The following is a 20,923-nucleotide window of genomic DNA, read 5'->3' as shown; positions in this document are numbered from 1 at the left end:
GGAACACTACATCAAAAACTAATAATGTACTGTATGGTGATTAACATAACATAATTAAAAAATTATTTAAAAAAATAGCTCATACACTAGAGTTCTGTAGACCTGATTTTAAATCCAACTCTTCCATTTACTAGCTGTGTGATCCTGGGCAAGTCACTTAATCTCTCTAAGTCTTAGGTTTTTTATTGTAAAATGGCCATGATGAAAATAACTACCTCCTGGAATTGCATGAGGATTAGAGGAGATAATATATAAGGAAGGCCTTGTATCAGGGACTCATTGAGAAAGGCTATAATCATAGATTGGGAAGTCATTTGATCATTTGAAATGAGTGAAGGTAGAGAATGAGGGTGGTTAAGTCAAAGTGGAAAAGAACATGAAATACTTACATGGTTATTTTGGTAATCTGCCAGTAGTTGACTTGAAAATGCCATGTTCAGTTCTTCGGGCCTCAGCCTATCTATACTATAATAGTAGGTTAGACTAAGTGATCATTGAGGTACTTTTAACTCTATTCTTTGATGCCTAACTAACCATCTTTGAACTCTAAAACCATATCATCTATGTTACAGATTTCAGGATAAAAATTACCATTCTTTCAGATGCTATTAATTTCTTGATTTGGATTCATTATATGGTAACACCTAGAGTTTTACCTCTGTTAGACATTTAAGTTTGTTTTTATGTGGCTGCTTCCTTAAAAAATTTCGTTTTGACCCTAAAATATAGTTTTTTTTTTCTCTTTTCTTCTTCCTTTTCTTTTTTTTTCAATAACCACCTTGTAAAAAGACTATTGTTTGCCTTGGCCCTTTTAATCTGCCCATGAGGAATTCAAGCTGAATGATAGGGAGCTGTGAAAATCCAGTTAGTATGAGCTGTAATCTTTTTTGCTGGCTTTAAATAGTTAGAGTACCATGCAGACACCCTGCAGATAACTGAATCAAAACATAAAGTAATCACCTAAACATGGATTCTGCCTTTGCTGTTATGGAACTGTAGTAGAAATTGCTAATAACCATTTATTTTTCAGAAAAATACTTGGTCATGATATCAAATAAAATCAGGGTTAGATATTAAAAGCTCTATTTCACAGGTAGGCAACCTGGGTGTTTGTGAAAAGCATTGATTTCTGAAAGTTTGATATTATCCAGTATTTATAATATCCTCTATTGTAGAATTAGGAAAACATCTTTATAGAAAGAGAATATTTATAATCCTCTAACCTTTCAGTTGTCTTCTACTTCAGATATCGCTCAAGGAAAACAAGAAAATGTTAATATAATCAGGCTTTTTGAACTATAATAAAACACAAGAAGAAAGTATGCTGCCTCTTTTTTTTCTTATAAAAGAAACTGGTTTCACTAATGCAGTTTATTGAATTGAGGTAGCAAAATATTCTCTAATAACTTTGTCAAATGGAGGTCTATTTTTCTAGGTTTACTGGCTCCTTTTTTTTTTTAAGTTAAAAGATGGATCTCTCATCCATTAGATTCTGCATTAGAGCGATGAGAAACACTGTGTGCAGTATGCCGATGCCGCCTCCTAATTTTATTAGCTTTCCATTTTCTAATACTGCTGTTGATAATATTCTGGTGAAGTTTATAAAATAAAATAGGCTATTTGTTGAAACCAATATCCTAGTGTTGCTGGCATGATTCATGCTACATTAGGAGTTCATAAGTCATTAGTAATCTTTTATGTTCAGTGTGTTATCCTGAGCAGCAAACTTGGACTCCTTTGTTTTAAAAGATTCATAGTGTCTATTCCAGGACAAAGGTTTCATAAAGTGGATGCCTTTCCTATGCTTAGCACTTTGCCTTAGGCGATTTATAGAGCTCAACATGCCAGTTTTTCAAAATAGGGGAGCCCATTTTTCATCAAAAATAGAGATTCTGAGACTGTGGTTGCCAGTCCACATTCTCATCACTTAGTTTTTCTGTAAACTTTTTATTACAGAAATATTAAGACTTATAAAAAAGTGAGAGATTAGTATAAAGAACCCAATTTATCCATCTTTTACTTCCAACAATTTGTAGTATATGGTCTGTTTTAGGTGTGCTGTGTACAAATAGTTTTGGAAAACTATTATCAGTATTATTTTTAAATTGAGGTATAGTTAATGTATAACATTATATTAGTTTTTGACCCTAGTTTTGATCATTTGCAGTATACACAAATAACATAATGACTCGATATTTATGTATACTGCAGAATGATCACCACAGTAAGTCTAGTTACTTTCCATAGTAAAATAAACTATTATATTGCCTAAGATATTATTATTATGTTGCTGAATGTCTCCATGAAAGTTCTAAAAGCCATTGCTATTTTAGTGGACTGGATAAGTTTGGGGATGTGGTTAGAGTAATATTATTAAGAGAGACATTATAAGTTAGATATTTTATGAGCAGTTATAATGCTCTCATTTGCATACAGTGTACTGTGTATGTTGTGTAAAACATTCTGACCAACAGATGTTAGTGGAAGACTGTTCAGGTATTTACTGATAATGATAGTATTACTTCTCATTTAGTTTCTATTTTCTCACTTGTAACTATCTTTGTCTCTATCCTTTCTAAGCTGCCTACTCCTGTAGTCACGCCAAATGTGGGGCTCGAACTCTTGGCCCTGAGATCAATAGTCACATGCTCTACTGTCCTATAGTCACATCTTAAAAAGTTAACAAGCTTGTCATTATCACCAGCTGTACCCCCAAATTATATCTTGTTAGCATGTATTTCTTTCTCTCCACCATCTACATTTCCAACTCCGTTACTTTAGTATCCTCTATAAAAATGTTTGACCTTATTGAGGCCATAAAAAAAAAAGCCTTTTCTTTTTTCTTTTATTTATCTCCACTGATACCTGAATGGAGTGATAGTTCCACTGATATGGACCAAGCCAGTATCATTTTCTACATGAGGTATAGCTTAGTGTCTTATTTGCACTTCTTACTTTCACTCTTGCCCTCCCTACAAACCATTATCCACACAGCAACTAGAGAGATCTCCTAAAAACATTAGTCATCCTCCTTCAGTTTTTCTCCCTCAGTTTTCATTGGAGTAACTTAATTGATTATAAAATTTGAAAGTTGTTATCACCAAATTTCCCTTGTATCAAAACCAACCAGTTGCACCAAGTTAAGTGGTAACTACTAAATGATAAATGATCTGGCCTAGCCCATGAACTTTTAACTGGTACTTTAAATATAATTATTTCTATAAATAAGCCATGAAAGCATATGGTCTACTGTATAGCAGGTGGTCAGACAATTTGAAAGAAGAATATCAAAATTCACTTAGTCTTTAAAACTGAAAAACAAAAAAAAGACATGTTTTCTATCTTTTTTAAAATTTTATTTTATTATGTTATGTTAATCACCATACATTATTACATCATTAGTTTTTGATGTAGTGTTCCATGATTCATTGTTTGCGTATAATACCCAGTGCTCCATTCAATACGTGCCCTCTTTAATACCCATCTCCAGGTTAACCCATCCACCCCCCGCAGAACCCTCAGTTTGTTTCTCAGAGTCCATAGAGTCTCATGGTTCATCTCCCCCTCCAATTTCCCCCCCTTCATTTTTCCCTTCCTACTATATTCTTTTTTTTTTTTTTTTTTTTACATATAATGTATTATTTGTTTCAGCAACCCTCAGTTTGTTTCCTGAGATTAAGAATTCCTCATATCATCGGGCGCCTGGGTGGCTCAGTCGTTGGGCGTCAGCCTTCGGCTCAGGTCATGATCCCAGGGTCCTGGGACTGAGCACTGCATCGGGCTCCCCGCTCCACAGGAAGCCTGCTTCTCCCTCTCCCACTCCCCCTGCTTGTGTTCCCTCTCTCGCTGTGTCTCTCTCTGTCAAATAAATAAATAAAATCTTAAAAAAAAAAATTCCTCATATCAGTGAGATCATATAATACAAGGACATGTTTTCTATCTTGAAGAGAATTTAAGAAGTATCCTTTCTGACTTAGTAAATGTTTTCAAAGACTGTGATAATAGAAATAAAGAAACTTTTAAATCTTTTTAACGAGATAGTTTACCTGTGATATAGTTTCTTCCTTTTCCTTGACTTAGAGGAAGAAGATAAGGAATTCTCTAATATTATGTATTTGAATCGCTTTCAAATTATATTTTTAAACTATCAATCTTTATACTCTTTTTTTCTACCTCTTTCGTTTTTCCCTTTACAAAACCAGTCTTTTGTTTCTCTCAGTAATGATGCTGAGCTCCCAATGCCTCAGCACTGAAAGAAATTGTATAGATTGTCATGTTAGATATATGGCAACAGAGACCTAGTCCAGCCTATTTTCTTTACAGATGAGAAAACTGAGGCTACCAGAGGTTAAATGATGTATTTACCCAAGGTAGCTATCAAGGTGAGATTTTGATAAGTTAATAGTTATACAGTTGTACAAATAACTCTTATCTTACTGAAGTACATGTTTTACACTTAGACATTTTGTATCTCCCCACTGTGACTAACTCCAGCATATATTTAAAATATATGTATTAATAAATATGGTCATTTTTCTGGGATGTTAAGATTCAGTTAACCTGCTCCCTCTTGATAACTCTTTAAAATGTATTCCTCTACCTGTCACTAGCTATTCCAGTTACTGCTGCCCAGAACTAAAGGGTTTGCTGTTCTTGTTAAAAAGGAAGATTTACATCCCTTTGGGCTTAGACACAATTGGAAGGTATGGAATAGATTAAGGATAAGTATCACAAACACATTAGTGACTTGGGGCTTTCTCACAGATTTAACCAAAAGAATTGTGGGAGGAAAAAAAATCTTACACCTAACAGGAAAAAAATATATAAAAAATTTAGGGAGACTGAAGTGTGAATAAAATTCTCATAGTCCTTAAAAATATTTTTTACTTAAACTAAAATTAAACACTAAAAATAACACCTAAAGAGAATGTTAATTACATCTAAAATAAGGACTACTTGATACCATTGTATCTGTCAGGAACCAGTCAGGAAGATGAAACCACACTAGTTATCTTAATAGAATTTTTTATGGTGAGTTGGTTAATTAGGTATGGGAGGGTGATGCAAAAGGGGGAACACTGAGCTATCAAGAGATAGTAATAGCAAGAATCAGGTACTGCTCCTGGGGGAACAAAGAGAAGAGGTTGGGTGCTCTCTTTGACAGCTCATACACTACAATTGGAACAATACAGAGAAGATTAACATGGCCCTTGCACAAAGGATGACACACAAATTTGTGAAGCGTTCCATATATTTTCCAGAATCTTTGCGGGGGTGGGGGGAAGAGAAGAGGTTGAGATTATTGGGATTTAAGATCTCAGAGAAGGGCAGAGCTGGGACCCAGACCTGGGAGGACTAGGTGTTGATTGACTGGTGTTGGTACCTCAGAGGCTTGTGGGATGGGCTCCACAGAGCTAAGAGCTGGACCTTTGAGAAGGGGATGCTGCTTGGCTGTGCTAGTGGCCTCTGAGGGAATATGATGGGTCTGGTTCTGGGAAAATGGAAAACAACAGCAACAACCTAGAAATTGGAACCAACTCTACTAAGGAGTTACTTCCTTTGGAGTAAAGAGTTGTTGCAGGGGCAGCCCTGACAGGAGCAGCAAGTAAAACAGGGAAGCCCTTCTCACTTTCTGGAACTATTCAACTTCCTTCTCACACCTCTTCCTAGCAGAACTTAACAGGGAGCTAGCTGGCAAAGGAAAAATGTCATTTGCAGAGTTCTATAATAAATTTATGGCAGAGGTAGCAGCTTAGTAACTAGCACAACCATTAACTGCCATTTTCATCCTTTTATACTAAAAACTTTCCATTTCTCTTTCTCCCTGAAGTTCTAATAGTTGTTTATATCCATTGGTTCCTACTGTTGTTCAAGAGATAACAAATAACTTGAATGTTTGAGATTACTGATTAGGTCTTTCTCAATCTACGTGCCCCAGGCCTAGTGTTATGTAAGGTTATGTAGGTTTTTGCCCATCGTGGTAACTTCATTGTGTAGTATGTGGCTCAACATCTTTCTTACAAATGCTAAGGGTGTACAGTTCTGAGTCCTGAGTTTACTTTCCTCTCTACATTTTCACTGCAATAAACTTCTTTTTGCTCTTTTACTTTCCTTCCCTTTTCTGTACCCACCTGCAGTTTCCTCTTTTGAGACTGGCCCGTAACAGGATTGATTTGTAGTTTGTGCATACTGGAACCAAAAATATGGGTTAAAATGTGTATATTAGCAATTAAGAGCCTTTTAACACTTTGCATAAGGGAACTCAAAGTTAAGGATTATTTTCTGTATACCATTGTTCAAGGTTTTTTTTCTCATTATTGCCCCCCCAGAGAAGAATTAAATTTAAATCAATTTGATCGATTTTCATTTAACTTAAATGAGAGAGAAATTAACAAAATTAAATACTATGGAATAAGATTCCTGAATTGAGTTGAGCTCTGGAAGGCCACAAACCATTTTAATACCTAAAAATTTGTCTGCTCTCCCCCTCCAATTGAGAATTGAGAATCCATCTATATAATATACATGCTATATATTAAGAGACTTGGGTTCCAGTACAAACTCAGTTCCTGAATACAAACTCCTTTACCAGATAAGGATCTCCTTGTCTTCCCCTCCCCCTCCCACCCCTTAAGGAGAGAAGTGGCTTTCCAACTTTTCTTATCCCTTCTTTAACCCTTATCTTCCTCTTTCCTTCCTTCCCCTTACTTGCTCCATTTGCCCCCTTGGCTGGGGTAAATGGATGGACTGAGATCCTTTTACTCTCCTGCCGCACATGCAAAGATATAGTTTGGAAACCATTTCGTCTATGATTATATCACATAATTCAATACATTGAAAGGCTGTTTGGAAAGCATTGGAGAGAAATGTGAGCTAGGTTTCTGGGCCAGGGTTCAGAAACTTTTTTCCATAAAGATCCAGATAGTAAATATTTTCGGCTTTGTGGGCTTACAATGTCTGTCAGAACTACTTAGCTCTGTGGTTGTAATGTGAAAAGCAGCCACAGACAATAAATAAATGAATAGGCATGTCTATGTTGCAGTAAATTTTACTTACAAAAGCAGGCAGTGGGGCCAAGTTAGCCTAAGGACTATAGTTTGTAATCTCCTGGTCTAGGCCGCCACAGCCTCTTGTATAGAATAGTGGCTTCCCAAATGAGGTACAAACACTTTTGATTGCACCCTCCATAACTTAAATACAATTTTTAGTATATGTGTATATATTTCCCAGTTTATTTAAAAATTTGATAGATGCACTACTATACTAATCTATTATGTCATCATTTTTAAGAGTAGCATACTTTGCATTGTATAGATACATACTAACCTATTTAATAATCCTTGTGTCTTTGGACATAGAAGTGGTTTTCATTTATTATTGAAATGATGGATATTCTTTTTTTTATTATGTTATGTTAATCACCATACATTACATCATTAGTTTTTGATGGATATTCTTATACATAAATATTGTACATGTACATATATGTATATGTACATATATGCAGACATATTTTTGTATCTAAATACCTTTGTGTATATTATATTTCTGTAGAATAAATTCCTAGAAGTGAACTTTCTGGGTCAAAGAGTATTGGTTTTTATGAGGTTAACACACATTGTCATTTTGCACCCTGGGAAGCTAGTATGAATTTCCCCTTCTTCCACCACTAGCAGTAAGTGCCCACTTTTAATGTACTGAAAATATTATTACTCTAGCCAAAAATTTATTGACTGAATCAGTAAAATAATTAGAAATACAGTTAGTATAATATGATACTTCTTATTTCTGTGGATGACGGAAAACTTACTTTGTCATTTCTGATTACAATACCCTTTCTAGAGGGAATTTAATGATGCTATTTCTTGACTATTACTAAAAGGGATGGTTACTGACATATCTGATGAAAGGATGGCTGGGCACCCAGGAAGTAAGTCTTCCAGCACTTCAGTGAAGCCATTTCAGACCGGCTTATTGTAGCATTATAACAAAGCACACACAGGTGTTCAGACATTTATTCATCAGCTCTCCCAAGAGGCTAGTTTCACTTTCAGAGCTCTATTTATATGAAGTAGTAAACCATTAAGAACTGTATACTTTGTATCTGGATGGCTTTAGCTTCTTATATTCTGAAGTTAGTGGGGTTGGGGGGAATCCCATCTTTTTAGACTGTATGCCATGACTTTTTCCTCATTGTATCTCAATTCAGATATCACTATTGATAAAATTCCTGGAAAAAATTATTGAGTTAACATCACCTTAGGAATGGGATGCCTAAAACAGCAGGTGATAGGATTTGTCAAATTCTCATCAGATGAAAGCATTTTAAGACTGAAAATAGTAAAATCTGGCATTTTAAAATTACTTTCTAAATAGTTTTATAAATTCCAGAGTTCTAAATGTAGTAAATAGTGCTTTAGGACTATGTGATATATGTATACTTTTTTAAAGGGTAGCTTTTCCTTGCCTACTAAATGTGAGGTGTTTTTTTGTTTTTTTTTTTCTGGTGCTGTCAGGTTTGAAGGAGGTAAGTTGCTGGTTGGAACTGAAAATGCTGTGTAGGAATTAATATACCCAATTAAGATTTTTTTGCAGCTCTTTATTTGATATAATTTCAAACTTAACAAATATATTTCAAGAAGAGTAAAGAACTCTCATATACACTTTATCCAGATTCACCAGTTGTTTACATTTTTGCCTCATTTGCTTTATCAAACTTTCTGTCTCTCAGTATTCTTTTTTCTGAATCATTTGATAGTAAGTGGCAGGCATCAGTCCCTTTACACCTAAATATTTTTGTGTATATTCCATAAGAATTATTTTTAAGGTAGCCACAGTACAGTAATCAAAATCGAGAAATTTAATGATACAATATTATATAATCAGCAGTTCGTAGTCCCAGGTATGTCATATAACTTCCTCTTTGCATGTCAACCACCTTTACCCTCCATAAAAGGCTGAGTCCAGTCCAGGGTCATGTATTACAGTTAGTTGCCATGTCTCTTTAGTTTCCTTTAATGTAGACTAGTTGCTTGGCTTTTCTTTGTCTTTTATGACCTTGACATTTGTAAAGCTATATAGGCTGGTTGTTTGATAGACTGTCCCTCAATTTGGGTTTTTCCAATGTTTCCTAATGATTAGAGTCAGGTCGTGCATTTTTTTGTCAGGAATATCACAGAAGTAATGTTGTGTCATCCTCAGCACATCATATCAGGGCTCACCGGATGTTGGTTTTGTTCCATTATTGGTGATGGTAACTTTGATCATTTGGTTAAGGTCCTTTCAAAATTTGATCTGGCAACATAAAAAGAACTTTTATAGTGGTTTGATTTCTAAGGCACACATTCTTGTTGAATAAATTGATATGTTTTCTCGGTATATATTACCTGTTCCCCATTTGGGGAACAAAACAAAACAAAATGGGCTTCTTTGTTTAATATTGGTGAAAAAATTAACTGAATAAATAAAATAATAGATTTGTATAATTCTACTTGTATCAGTTTCAGGGGGTTTATTTCTACTTGCTTGGTTTCAAATTCTTTATAGTTTGTTTGCAGACTATATTGGTAGAAGATACTACATTTTATAATTTACCTAAAGAGTTGTTATGATATGGAATTTTAATTTTTTTAGTTGTTTCATGTTTTAATACTTTCTTCCTTTTCTCATGCAGTGCTGAGCCCTATTTGTATATTATCCCCATTGTTTCTAGCCCTGTACCAAATCAAATCTGGAATATTCCATTATTTATATACTTCTCTTAGATAAATTTTAAATTAGGAATGAAACAAATACAAAAGCATGATATTCCATAAGTACTTGGTTTTAAGAATTTTATTTTAAGGTGAGAAGGACTGTCACAAGTTCTTCACTTTCAGAGAATCCATTCCTGAAAGGTTAAAATGTATCCTTTTTCAAGTCCTTAAGAGAATTCCAATCTCCTTTAGCAATCTACTCAAGTACTTAACACACTCTAGAAATGCTTTTCTGTAGTTGACCTAAATCTGCTATCCTATTTCATGTTTATTTGTAGTAAAGATGAAGAATAACTAGTTAATGGCTTTGAAAATATTAAATCCCACATCCTCAGTAAATTACTTGCTTTCAAAGGTACCATTTTCTAGTTCTCTAGTCAGATGTGTGATTAACGTGTGGCCATCATGCCACTCTTTAGTTAGAAATCCAGAATTGGATAAGGACCATGGACCTTTTATTTATTGGCCTCAGCTTTAATGTTATTAAATTTACAGTATGCCATATGGTTTTTAATCCAAGCAAAAAAACCAATAATGCATTATTTCTTTTGAGTGGGAATATTATTGAGATATGCTGACAGTATTGGAGTTTTATATAAAGTTGAGCTGCAGAAGAAAGTTTGAAAATCAATAATTTTATATGTTATAATTTAGTTTTTCACTTTGCATTTCTCAAATTATTTAAGGTCTAGTTCTTTATTGTACTTTTAATAAATAGTTGCTAGTAACTTTTCAAGCACATATATAGTTCCAAGTAAAAGAACAAAGAAAGCTGAAAAATAGTAAAATAACACACGGAAAGATGGATTAAAATAAGACCATAAGAGTGAAGCTGTTCTTTACCCGTTGGCTAAAATGTCATTTGTTGTTACTTTTCCTTTTAATGTTTTTGAATTTTAGCACTGATGGTTTAACTCTATATTGAGTAGGAAGGTAATTGAAAACAACTGTCTATATGTTTTTGTTTACTATAGTTTGGCTTTATGCAATTTTACCAGCATATGTTTACTAAATTCTTAAAATATTTTAGTCTAAAATTTACAGTAGATGTGTATGATTTATGTTTACTTTTGGAAAGTGTTTTATATATATATATGTATATATATATTTAAAGACCAGAAATAGATTAGAGAAACAAAATCATAACAAATTCAAATTTTAACACTCAGTTTAAGTAAACTAAGGTTAATAAATTTAATTATATCTAGTAAAGTATTCCCATATCTTTTGACAATTGATTTCATTTTTTTTATCAAGTCCATTTTATAAAAATAAATGACTGTCTGGGATACTAAGAAAAGCGTGTTGCTTAAAATCAGTTGTTTAAAATGAAATTATTGACTGCAAATGTGTAAAAAAACAAATATATACACATGCATGCATACATATGTACAAATATATACACATACATACATTCTCTCTCTCTATATAAGCTTTGGGTATCTGTATCCAACAGTGGGTGCTCTGGAGACACATTTAGAAGTGAATTATGACTTGGATTTCAAGGCTTGCCCAATATTCTGAGTTAGTATTTGACTTAAAGAACGAAGTCATGTTTCAGCCTATGTCAGGGGAACAAGGCACACAGTTTTAGATAATCTTACACTGCTCAGACAGGTTGGCAATCACTAAATTAAACTCATGATGCAGTTTGGTTAAATGATCCACTGATTACCAAGTAATCACAGCACTCTACATGGGAATCTGGGTTCAGTAACTCATGGCTGTGTATGGAAATAATGCTTATATGACAATTTTTTTTGCTACTGGTGGATATGTTTAAAATGTTTTGGCTGTTCTTGGAGTGGCATTTGATGAAGTTTGGGGCTGGGACCTCAGTTTTTGGAAAGAGTATACTTCTAGTTGGCTGCTTTAAAGGCAACAATGTTGATTAACTGAATGAGTAATATAAAACAGAAACAGAATTCAGTATAAAACATTGTGGCTTTCCCATTCTTTTTCTTTTAGCAAAGTGATTATGACCTTAAGAAAAGGCACCTACTGACTCTTGCAAGTGGAAAGGAAAAGATATGAAATCCTTTTCAACATTTCCTTATCTTATTACTTCCACTGTGATTTTATCATCATCAGTGTAGATGCAGATATTCCCTCCAAAGTTTTTTCTTATCAGTGGGCTCAGCTTTCTATATTGTCCTCAAGTTAGCTTAGTTAAACTTACTAGGAAACTGTCAGTTTGGTGTCTTTGCAACTACTCTATTATTTTCTTGTGACCACAATTCTCTTAATAATTGGTCTGAAGTGATGACCAAGATTTCAGAAATTGATTGTTATGAGAGTTAAGAAAAACATTTGGAATCCACAGAGTTAATGAAATAACCCTTGATTATCTAAATAATACAAGAACTCATGTAGTATCATAGTGAAAAGTTTCCTGTTTTATATTTAAGAGTATTTTAATTGAATTTTAATGCATTTAAGTGTCTACAGACCATTAATTTTGGCAGTCTTTTTCATGATAAATGCTATGTGTTTAGAAAAATCAATATTAAAATTTAGCTTCAAAGAATTCATGAAGAGAAACATAATGAAATCTTGATATATTATATACAAAAGACAAATCCCCGATCATTTCTTTTTATGCAAATGAATTTGATTTAGACATAATTCCCCAACATCACCATGAATTTCCATCTGTGTAACCCTGATGTTCTTAAGCAGTCTGCAGTTACCTCATGCTCTGGGCTATATTCACTGTGCATGTATGGAAACTGTGACTATCTTAACACTTTAGATGATGATATGAATAACAATTGTTTGTTGATTTTATTCTCTATCTCCCTGGATAACCTGCTGTCTGCAAAGGCTGAATAAGTGGCAGATAGCTTTTGTCATCCCTTATCCAAGCTGTACACTTGTAAGGAAGAGCAGGGATAATCGCCTCAATCTAATTAGGGGTTAAAAGAGGCCATGACTGTGATGTGGCAGTGAGACACCTTACTGTAGCAATCCTGTTTGCATTAGAAAAATAAGGTTGTCATATTGATTATTCACATTGGCTTATATTGGCCAAGGCTCAATGGTTTGTATTGCAGCTGAAGCAGTTGAAGATCCCAGCTATTCACAGAAGACCTGTGCTATAGCATATATTGTATTGTGGCTTGTTTGCTAATTTGGGGTTTTACGAATGAAGACGGAGTTTAATCAGGCGATTTAAAGGTTAAACTGATCATCAGAAACTGAAGTTTAGCTTCTACCTTGTGATAGCAATGATTATGTAAATTCTGAATAAGTGAAGATCTAGTGACATTTTATGCTCTAACTGAAGATATTATGTATAAATATAAAAGCATTATTTAGAGCTGTTTTAGTCTGTTGATGATGCATGTTTTGATGGTAAAGAAAAAAGGGTAATTGGTATTAGTCAAAAGGATGCAGCTTGTGTTTCCTGTTTCCCTTCTCACTTCTCTTCAACCTGTTCTCCTTTGCTTCACCCAGTTCTGGATTTTGGGTATGTTCTTAGAACAAAAATAGTGGAAAATAGAGACAGGTTTGAAAATTTCTTGTACAAATCTTTAATCAATCACTACTTAACTCTATAAGTCCCACTAAGTTGCTATGCACGGATGGCCTATATTTTGATATACATATCCAATGTCTGTAGACATTGGATACTTTTTATGAAATCTCCATTATATAACCAGTTTTTAGAATGAAGAGTTAGTATTATAGTCCCCTCCAGTAGTAGTCAGTTGTTTTGCATTTTGCTTTCTCCTGCTTGAGTATCACAAGGATTCATGGGAATTTTATTCAACATATTTCAATCAGAATTGTTATTTTGTTGTTTTTTGATGCTCAAATTGTAGCAAGTTTGTTCAGCATGAATCTCTTCAAATTGGCTCCTGTGTTCTTCACACATGACCCTGTTACTTTTAAATGATTCTTTACATTTTGTTTCAGTCTCAGACTGAAATTTTTTGTTCCGGAGCCTGGAATTAACCATTTATCCAAATAACCTTGGCTCCTTTTAGTCAAGAATGGTATTTAGAGATCAAAATACGATGCTTCAGGGATGGCATTTCTTTAGTTCAGTGGGCAGAACTTGAGAACACACTGTGTTTCCTTGAGTCTAAGATGTGGTCAAATGTAATTTTATGTACTACTATGAAAGAAAAAATATTGCCATTAATTTTAAGATACCATCTAATGCAAATGCATCCTCATTACAGATATGTTAAAATAATATTCAAAGTATACATCTTAGAATCAATGAAATATGGTATACTAAAACATGAATTCATACTATTATTTTAAATTGAAATTTATTATCACAGGATTTTGACTTAAGGTTTAGTTTTACATATTTTTTTCTTTTTCAGTGAATGTGTTCCTAATAACATTAGCATAATTATTTGCTATTGTATGGTATACATGAAACTGTTTTTTAAAATAATGTTCTTGAGTTTATAAACAATTGATGGAAAAACTATAAGTAGAACTTTATCAGAGAATCCAGCAGTAAGTTGGAAAAATGAACCAGGAGTTAAGAGTGGTTCAAACTAGAAATACAAAGGTAATTCAATATTATGAAATTTGTTAATATAATTAGCTATAGTAATAAGTCAAAAGAGTGTAGTGATGTCTACCCTTCTTCATTTCAGTTATTTTTGGTAATTCAGAGTTAAGGGTGTTGTTAAGTGATTTTAAAAATATAAGTTAAATCATATGGTAAAACACACAGATCTTATGTATGCAATTCGGTAAGTTTTATCACATGCATTCATTTGTAGAACTTGTGTTCCATATTGCATCCCTTTCAAAAATTTTCTTGTGCTCCTTTGTAGTCAGTCCCTCCCCCAGCCTCCAGAGGCAATCACTATTCTAATTTCATTTACAATAGATTAGTTCAAGAACTTAATATAAATGGCATCGCATAGTATGTATTTTTTTGTACCTGGCTTCTTTTGCTTAGCAGGTTTTTGAGATTTATCCATGTTGTTGCATATATTAGTAGTTTATTCCTTTTATTGCTGACTACTGTTCCATTGTATGAATGTACCACAGTTCATTCTATTGAAGGATATTTTGGGTTGTTTTCACTTTGGAGCTATTAAGAATAAAGCTGCAATGGATTTTCTTGTACAAGTCTTTGTGGAATATATGTTTTCATCTCTCTTGGGTAAATATCTAGCAGTGAGTTTTCAGTTTTTGAGACTAAAGCAGCTATGAACATTTGTGTACATGTCTCTGAAGTGACATATGTTTGCATTTCTTTTGCATAAATACCTAGCAGTGGAATAGATGGATTGTATGATAGGTGTATATTTAACTGCCAGATGGTTTTGCACAGTTGTTTTAGTTTACATTCCCATAAACAATTTATGTTTCAACAAGAAGTTTCAGTTGCACATCTTTGCCAACATTTGGTGTTACAGACCTTTGAATTCCAGCTATTCTAATGGATTTGAAGTGGTATTTCATTGTGAGTTTTAACTAGCATTTTTCTGGTGACTAATGATGTTAAACACTTTTTTTCTGTGCTTACTGGCCATTTGTATATTTTCCCTTGTAAAGTATTTGTTCAAGCCTTTTATCTATTTTTCAGAAAAAGATTATTTCTCTTTTTATTATTGAGTTGTTGAAATTTCTTACATATTCTATGTTCAATTCCTTTGTTAGGCATGTGTTGGGAATATTTTTTACTGGTCTATGGCTTATCTGTTAATTTCTTAACAATGTTTTTATATAAATAGTTTTATAATTTGAAGTCTTATATGTAATTTTTTTCTTTTATTACTACTTGGACTTTTTTTCTTACATGTAAAAGCTAGAGTCAGTTTGTCAGGTTCTACAAAAATCCTTGTTGGTACTTTGATTGGAATTGCACTGAATCTATAGATCTGTTTGGTGGGAACTTGTATCTGTAAGATATTACATTTTACCATCCATGGACATAGTATACCTCTTTTTTTATTTAGTACTTTAAAAATGTCTCAGTAAAAAACAATTTTTTTCTTCTGTAAAGGTCTTGCAAGTATTTTGTTAAATTTATGTCTGTCTACTTTGTATGTTTATTGTATTAATTGGCATTATCTTTGTCCTACTTGGAATTTGAATGGGAATTCTGCTAATATTTTTCTAATGAGAATAAGTTTCTTTTTGGTTTTTGGTAGCTATCATTTCCTGTTTGACAAAATTTTCTTCTGTTCCTATTGGATAAGATTTTTTAGAAATCATTTATTTGTATATTTTTTTAACAAAATTTTTTCCTGCATTAATTGAAATCATTTTAAAGTTTTCCCCTTTTAATATAGGAATGTATGAATAATAACTGATTTTCTATTATTAATCTGTCCTTGCAGACCTGAGATGAATTGAGTGTACTTGTAGTGTACTATCTTTTTGTATATATTGCTGGATTTGTTTGGTTTATTAGTATTAGTTTATTTCCTTTTCCAACTTTAGCATCAAGGTTATACTAGCCTTGTAAATGTAATGGAGAACACTAGTAGGGGATATTGATAATGGGGGAGGCTATGTATGTATAGGGGAAGGAGATATATGGTAATCTCTGTGCCTTCTACTCAATTTTGATATGAACCTAAAACTGCTCTAAAATTTAAGTCTATTAAAACATGTAATGGTGAATGGTTCATCAGTTTCTTTCTTTCTTTCTTTCATTTTGTTCTTAGTGTTAACTGTATGAAGAAATTTTTTTTTTTTAAAGATTTTATTTATTTATTTGACAGAGACACAGCGAGAGAGGGAACACAAGCAAGGGGGGGAGCGGGAGAGGGAGAAGCAGGCTTCCTGCCGAGCAGGGAGCCCGACATGGGGCTCGATCCCAGGACCCTGGGACCATGACCTGAGCCGAAGGCAGACGCTTAACGACTGAGCCACCCAGGTGCCCCGGTTCATCAGTTTCTATTCTCAGAAAGTTTATGTAGGATGAAAATGATATAGTCCTTGAATATTTGGTAGAACTAGCCTATAATACAATTTAGGCTTAGTATTATTATTGTGAGGGTTTTTAAATTATTTATTTAGGTTTTTTGATGGTTAAAGGACTATGAAGACTTTCTATTTTATTGTTTATTTCTTTTTTTCTGTTTAATCTTAAATCAGTTTCTGTAAGATTGTATTTTAGAAATTTGTCTGACAAATTCGTTTTACCTGAGTATACAGATTTATTGTCATGATACTCTCTTACTGACTTTTAGTCTCCATAGCATTGGTAGGTAGCTTTATTCCCTCTGCTTTTGAAAATGTTAATACTGTTTATTATCTCCCATTCACTTCTCATTTCCTCTTTATTACCTTTATGAGAAAGAAACAAAAAAATAAGCATTCGTGTCTTCTTTGAAGATGATATTTTGTCTAGATAATTCGGAGTTCATTTTTAAAGGATTTCTCTTTCTGAGTATCTCCTTCTCTCCCACTCAGTTTAACTCTCATTCTGTTTTACACATGCCACACCACATACTACATAATCCTTTTGGCAATGCTCAAATCATTATTAATTATGCAGTTTTAAAATTAGAAATTATATTTCTTCTGTTATAGCTATAAAAACAGTACATGTTATACAACATTTTCTTTTCTTTTTTTAAAAAATTTTATTTATTTATTCATGAGAGACAGAGAGAGAGAGAGAGGCAGAGGGAGAAGCAGGCTCCCAAGGAGCAGGGAGCCCGATGCGGAACTTGATCCCAGGACTCTGGGATCATGACCTGAGCCGAAGGCAGACGCTTAACCATCTGAGCCACCCAGGTGCCCATAACATTTTCTTTTTTTTGAGTAGTGATGAGTGATGAGGAGTGGGAAATGAGTAAGAAATGATTTCTTTCTATTTAGACCATCCTGAGTATTCTACCTGATGAGGGTTGTAAGTAAAAATGATAATAGGATTAGCCCTTTAAGGACAAGACCTCTTAGATTGTATGCTCCCATCTTATAGATCTAGTTGTTACTGATTTTGTTTCTTGGTCAGTATCATTTTATAGAAAGTACCAAATGTGATAAATAAAAGTTTATTAGGCTTTGATTTATCACATTTGGCAATTTTGGGCCTTTTTGGAAATATGTGATGGAATATATAGGATCATAGTGGTTGGGGAGAAAAAATAGGAACACTCTATGTCTTAAAAGTGTACAAGACAGCCCATTCGAGAAAGAAATTTTCCCATCAGAAATGCCAGTGATACTTCATTGAGAAAAACCAAGAGAGTAAACTACTTTTGCTAATATTGCAGAGCCAAAAATGCTGGAGAACTATTAAAAACCAACATGGTATACACTTATATAGTGAATAGTTCCATGACCACAAATGTTTTCACTTGCCCTTATGTAGTCCATTTTCCCCTACACCTCAGCCTTAGATGACTGCTAATGTGCTTTCACTATAAATTAGTTTATATTTTCTAAAATTTTATATAAGTAGAATCACAGTACACATTATGTACTCTTTTGTGTTTGGTGCTTTCCCTCAGCATTATAATTTTGTGATTTATCCATGATGTTGGATGTGTATCAGCAGGTAGTCCTTTTGAATGAAGAGTAATGTTCTTTTGTATAAATATATCATGTTTTGTTTTTACACTCATCTGTTAATAGATATTTGAGTTGTTTTCCATTTTGGATATTACTAAAGCTGTTATGATCATTCATATAAAGTTCTTCAAGTGGACATGTGTTTTCTTTACCTGGAAAGTGAATGACTGGCTTGTTTGAAAGGTTTAGGTTTACCTTGTAAGAACCTGCCAAATGGTTTTCTGAAGGGGTTGTATTATTTTACATTTACATGACTGGTACATGAGATTTCAAGTTTCTCCAGATCCTTGCCAACAGTTTATATTGCTGTTCTTTTTAATTTTAGCCTTTGTAATGGATTGGTAGATTTATGCCGCTGTGGTTTAAATTTTCATTTCCCTGATGTCAAATAATGTTGAGCATCTTATCTTTGTTTATTGGCCATTTGTGTATCTACTTTTGTGTAGAGTCTGGTCAAATTTTTCTCCTATTTTTAAAGTTTTACTGAAGTATAATTAATATACAGTAAGCTGCACATATTTTAAAGTATGCAACTTGATATTTTTTTATTTCAGTATGTAACTGTAATACCATCACCACAATCAAGATAGCGAACCTGTCCTTTATAACCAAAGGCTTAGTCAGGCTCCTTTGTAATACTTCTTCCCTCTCTCATTGCTCTTTTTCCCACAGGCACCTAGTTAGTGTAACTGTTGATGAGTTTACATTTTCTAGAACTTTATATAAATGTAATAATATGGTATGTAATCTTTTTGTCTGATTTCTTTCAGCACAATTATTCTGAGATGCATCTATGTTGTCGCATATATTTTTCGTTATTGCTGAATTACTATTCAGCCATTGTATGTGTATGAAACAGTTTGTTTTCCCAGTTACCTATTGATGGAAATTTGTGTTGTTTTCAAGTTTTGGCTATTACAAAACAAGCTGCTATGAACATTTGTGTACATGTGTGGACATACTTTCTTTTTGGCTATAGAAGGGCTGGATTGTATGGTAGGTTTATGCTTAACTTAATTGCCAAACTGTTGTCCCATGTGGTTGTACCATTATACAATCTTGCCAGCAGTGCATGAGTGTTCCAGTTATTCCTCATCACTACCACATGTATGGTTAGTCTTTTATTTTAGACTTTCTGATAGGTGTGAAGTGGCTCATTATGGCTTTAATTTACATTTCCCTCATAATTAATGGTGATGAGAATATTTTCAATGTTCTTATTTGTCACCTATATATATTTCTTAGTGAAGTATCTGTCCACATCTTTTGCTTATTTTTGTGTTGGGTCGTTTCCTTATTATTAAGTTTGGAGAGTTCTTTATATATTCTAGATTCAGGTACTATATCAGGTATGTGCTGTGGCTTTTCTTTCATTCACTAGGAGTGCCTTTTTTCTTTTTAAGATTTTATTTATTTATTTGACACAGAGAGAGAGAGAGCACAAGCAGGGGGAGTGTCAGGCAGAGGGAGAGGGAGAAGCAGGTTCCTCTGCTGAGCAAGGAGCCCGATGCGGGGCTCAATCCCAGGACCCTGGGATTGTTATCTGAGCCAAAGGCAGACGCTTAACCAAATGAGCCACCCAGCTGCCCCACTAGGAGTGCCTTTTGAAGACAGAAGTCTTTAATCTTTTTTTAAAAGATTTATTTTAGAGAGAGAGCATGGAGGGGAGGGGCAGAAGGAGAGGGAGAGAGAGTCTTAAGCAGACTCTGCTGAGTGTGGAGCCCCAGATGGAGCTTAATTTCATGACCCTGAGATCACGACCTGAGCCAAAACCGAGAGTTGGGTGCTTAACTGATTGCACCACGCAGGCGCTCCCAGAAGTTTTTAATTTTGGTGAAGTATTGTTTATTAATTTCTTCTTTTATAGACATGCTTTTGGTGTTGATCTAGGAGATCTTTTCCTAACCAAAAGCCACAAAGATTTTCTATTTTCTTCTACCAGTTTTATAGTTTCAGGTTTTACATTTAGGTCTATGATCTGTTTTGAGATATATTTTGAGTATGACATGAGCTATGGATCAAAGTTCATTTTTTTTTCTTTTTGCATCTTGAAAATTTAATATTGCCAGCATATTTTTTTGACCAGATCACCTTTTCTTTGTTGGATTGCCTTTGTATTTTTGCAATAAAATCTGTTGTTCATAAATGTGTAGGTCTATTTCTGGACATTCTCTTTGTTCCACTGAAATACATATCTGTCTTGATGCCAGTACCACACTATCTTGATTATTAGAGCATTATAACACTTGGAATCATGTAGTCATAGTCTTCACACTTTGCTCTTTTTTCAGAGTTGTTTTTGCTATCTTAAGTCCTTTCCATTACCATATGAATTTTTTTAAAATATTTATTTATTTGACAAAATGAGAGAGAGAACAGAGCAGGTGGAGAGCAGCAGAGGGAGAGAGAGAAGCAGGCTCCCCACTGAGCAGGGAGCCCGACGTGGGGCTCAATCCTAGGAACCCCAGGATCATGACCTGAGCCAAAGACAGATGCTTAACCAACTGAGCCACCCGGGCGCCCCTATTACCATATGAATTTTGTAATCATTTTGTCAGTTTCCACAAAATACCTTGCTTATATTTTGATTGGGATTGCATTGGATCTGTAGATCTATTGGGGAGAATTAACATCTTAATAATATTGAGTCTTCTGACCCT

At 33.8% G+C, this 20,923-nt stretch overlaps 1 protein-coding gene and 1 non-coding gene across 2 annotated transcripts in view; both read left to right on the top strand.

Annotated features, from left to right (window-relative positions):
- RSRC1 (arginine and serine rich coiled-coil 1) overlaps positions 1-20,923 on the top strand; it is a 429,365-nt gene that overhangs the window by 151,008 nt on the left and 257,434 nt on the right. The gene's annotated exons all lie outside the window — the stretch shown is intronic.
- On the top strand, positions 5,149-5,256 carry LOC114209167 (U6 spliceosomal RNA). Its single transcript, XR_003609266.1, has one exon. It is a non-coding gene; the product is annotated as a U6 spliceosomal RNA (small nuclear RNA).

The sequence above is a fragment of the Eumetopias jubatus genome, unplaced genomic scaffold (genome assembly GCF_037043125.1).
Source record: "Eumetopias jubatus isolate StellerSeaLion01/CBP00866 unplaced genomic scaffold, mEumJub1_p1.0 scaffold_1, whole genome shotgun sequence".
NCBI lineage: Eukaryota > Metazoa > Chordata > Mammalia > Carnivora > Otariidae > Eumetopias > Eumetopias jubatus.
This window is presented reverse-complemented; position numbering and strand designations above follow the sequence as displayed.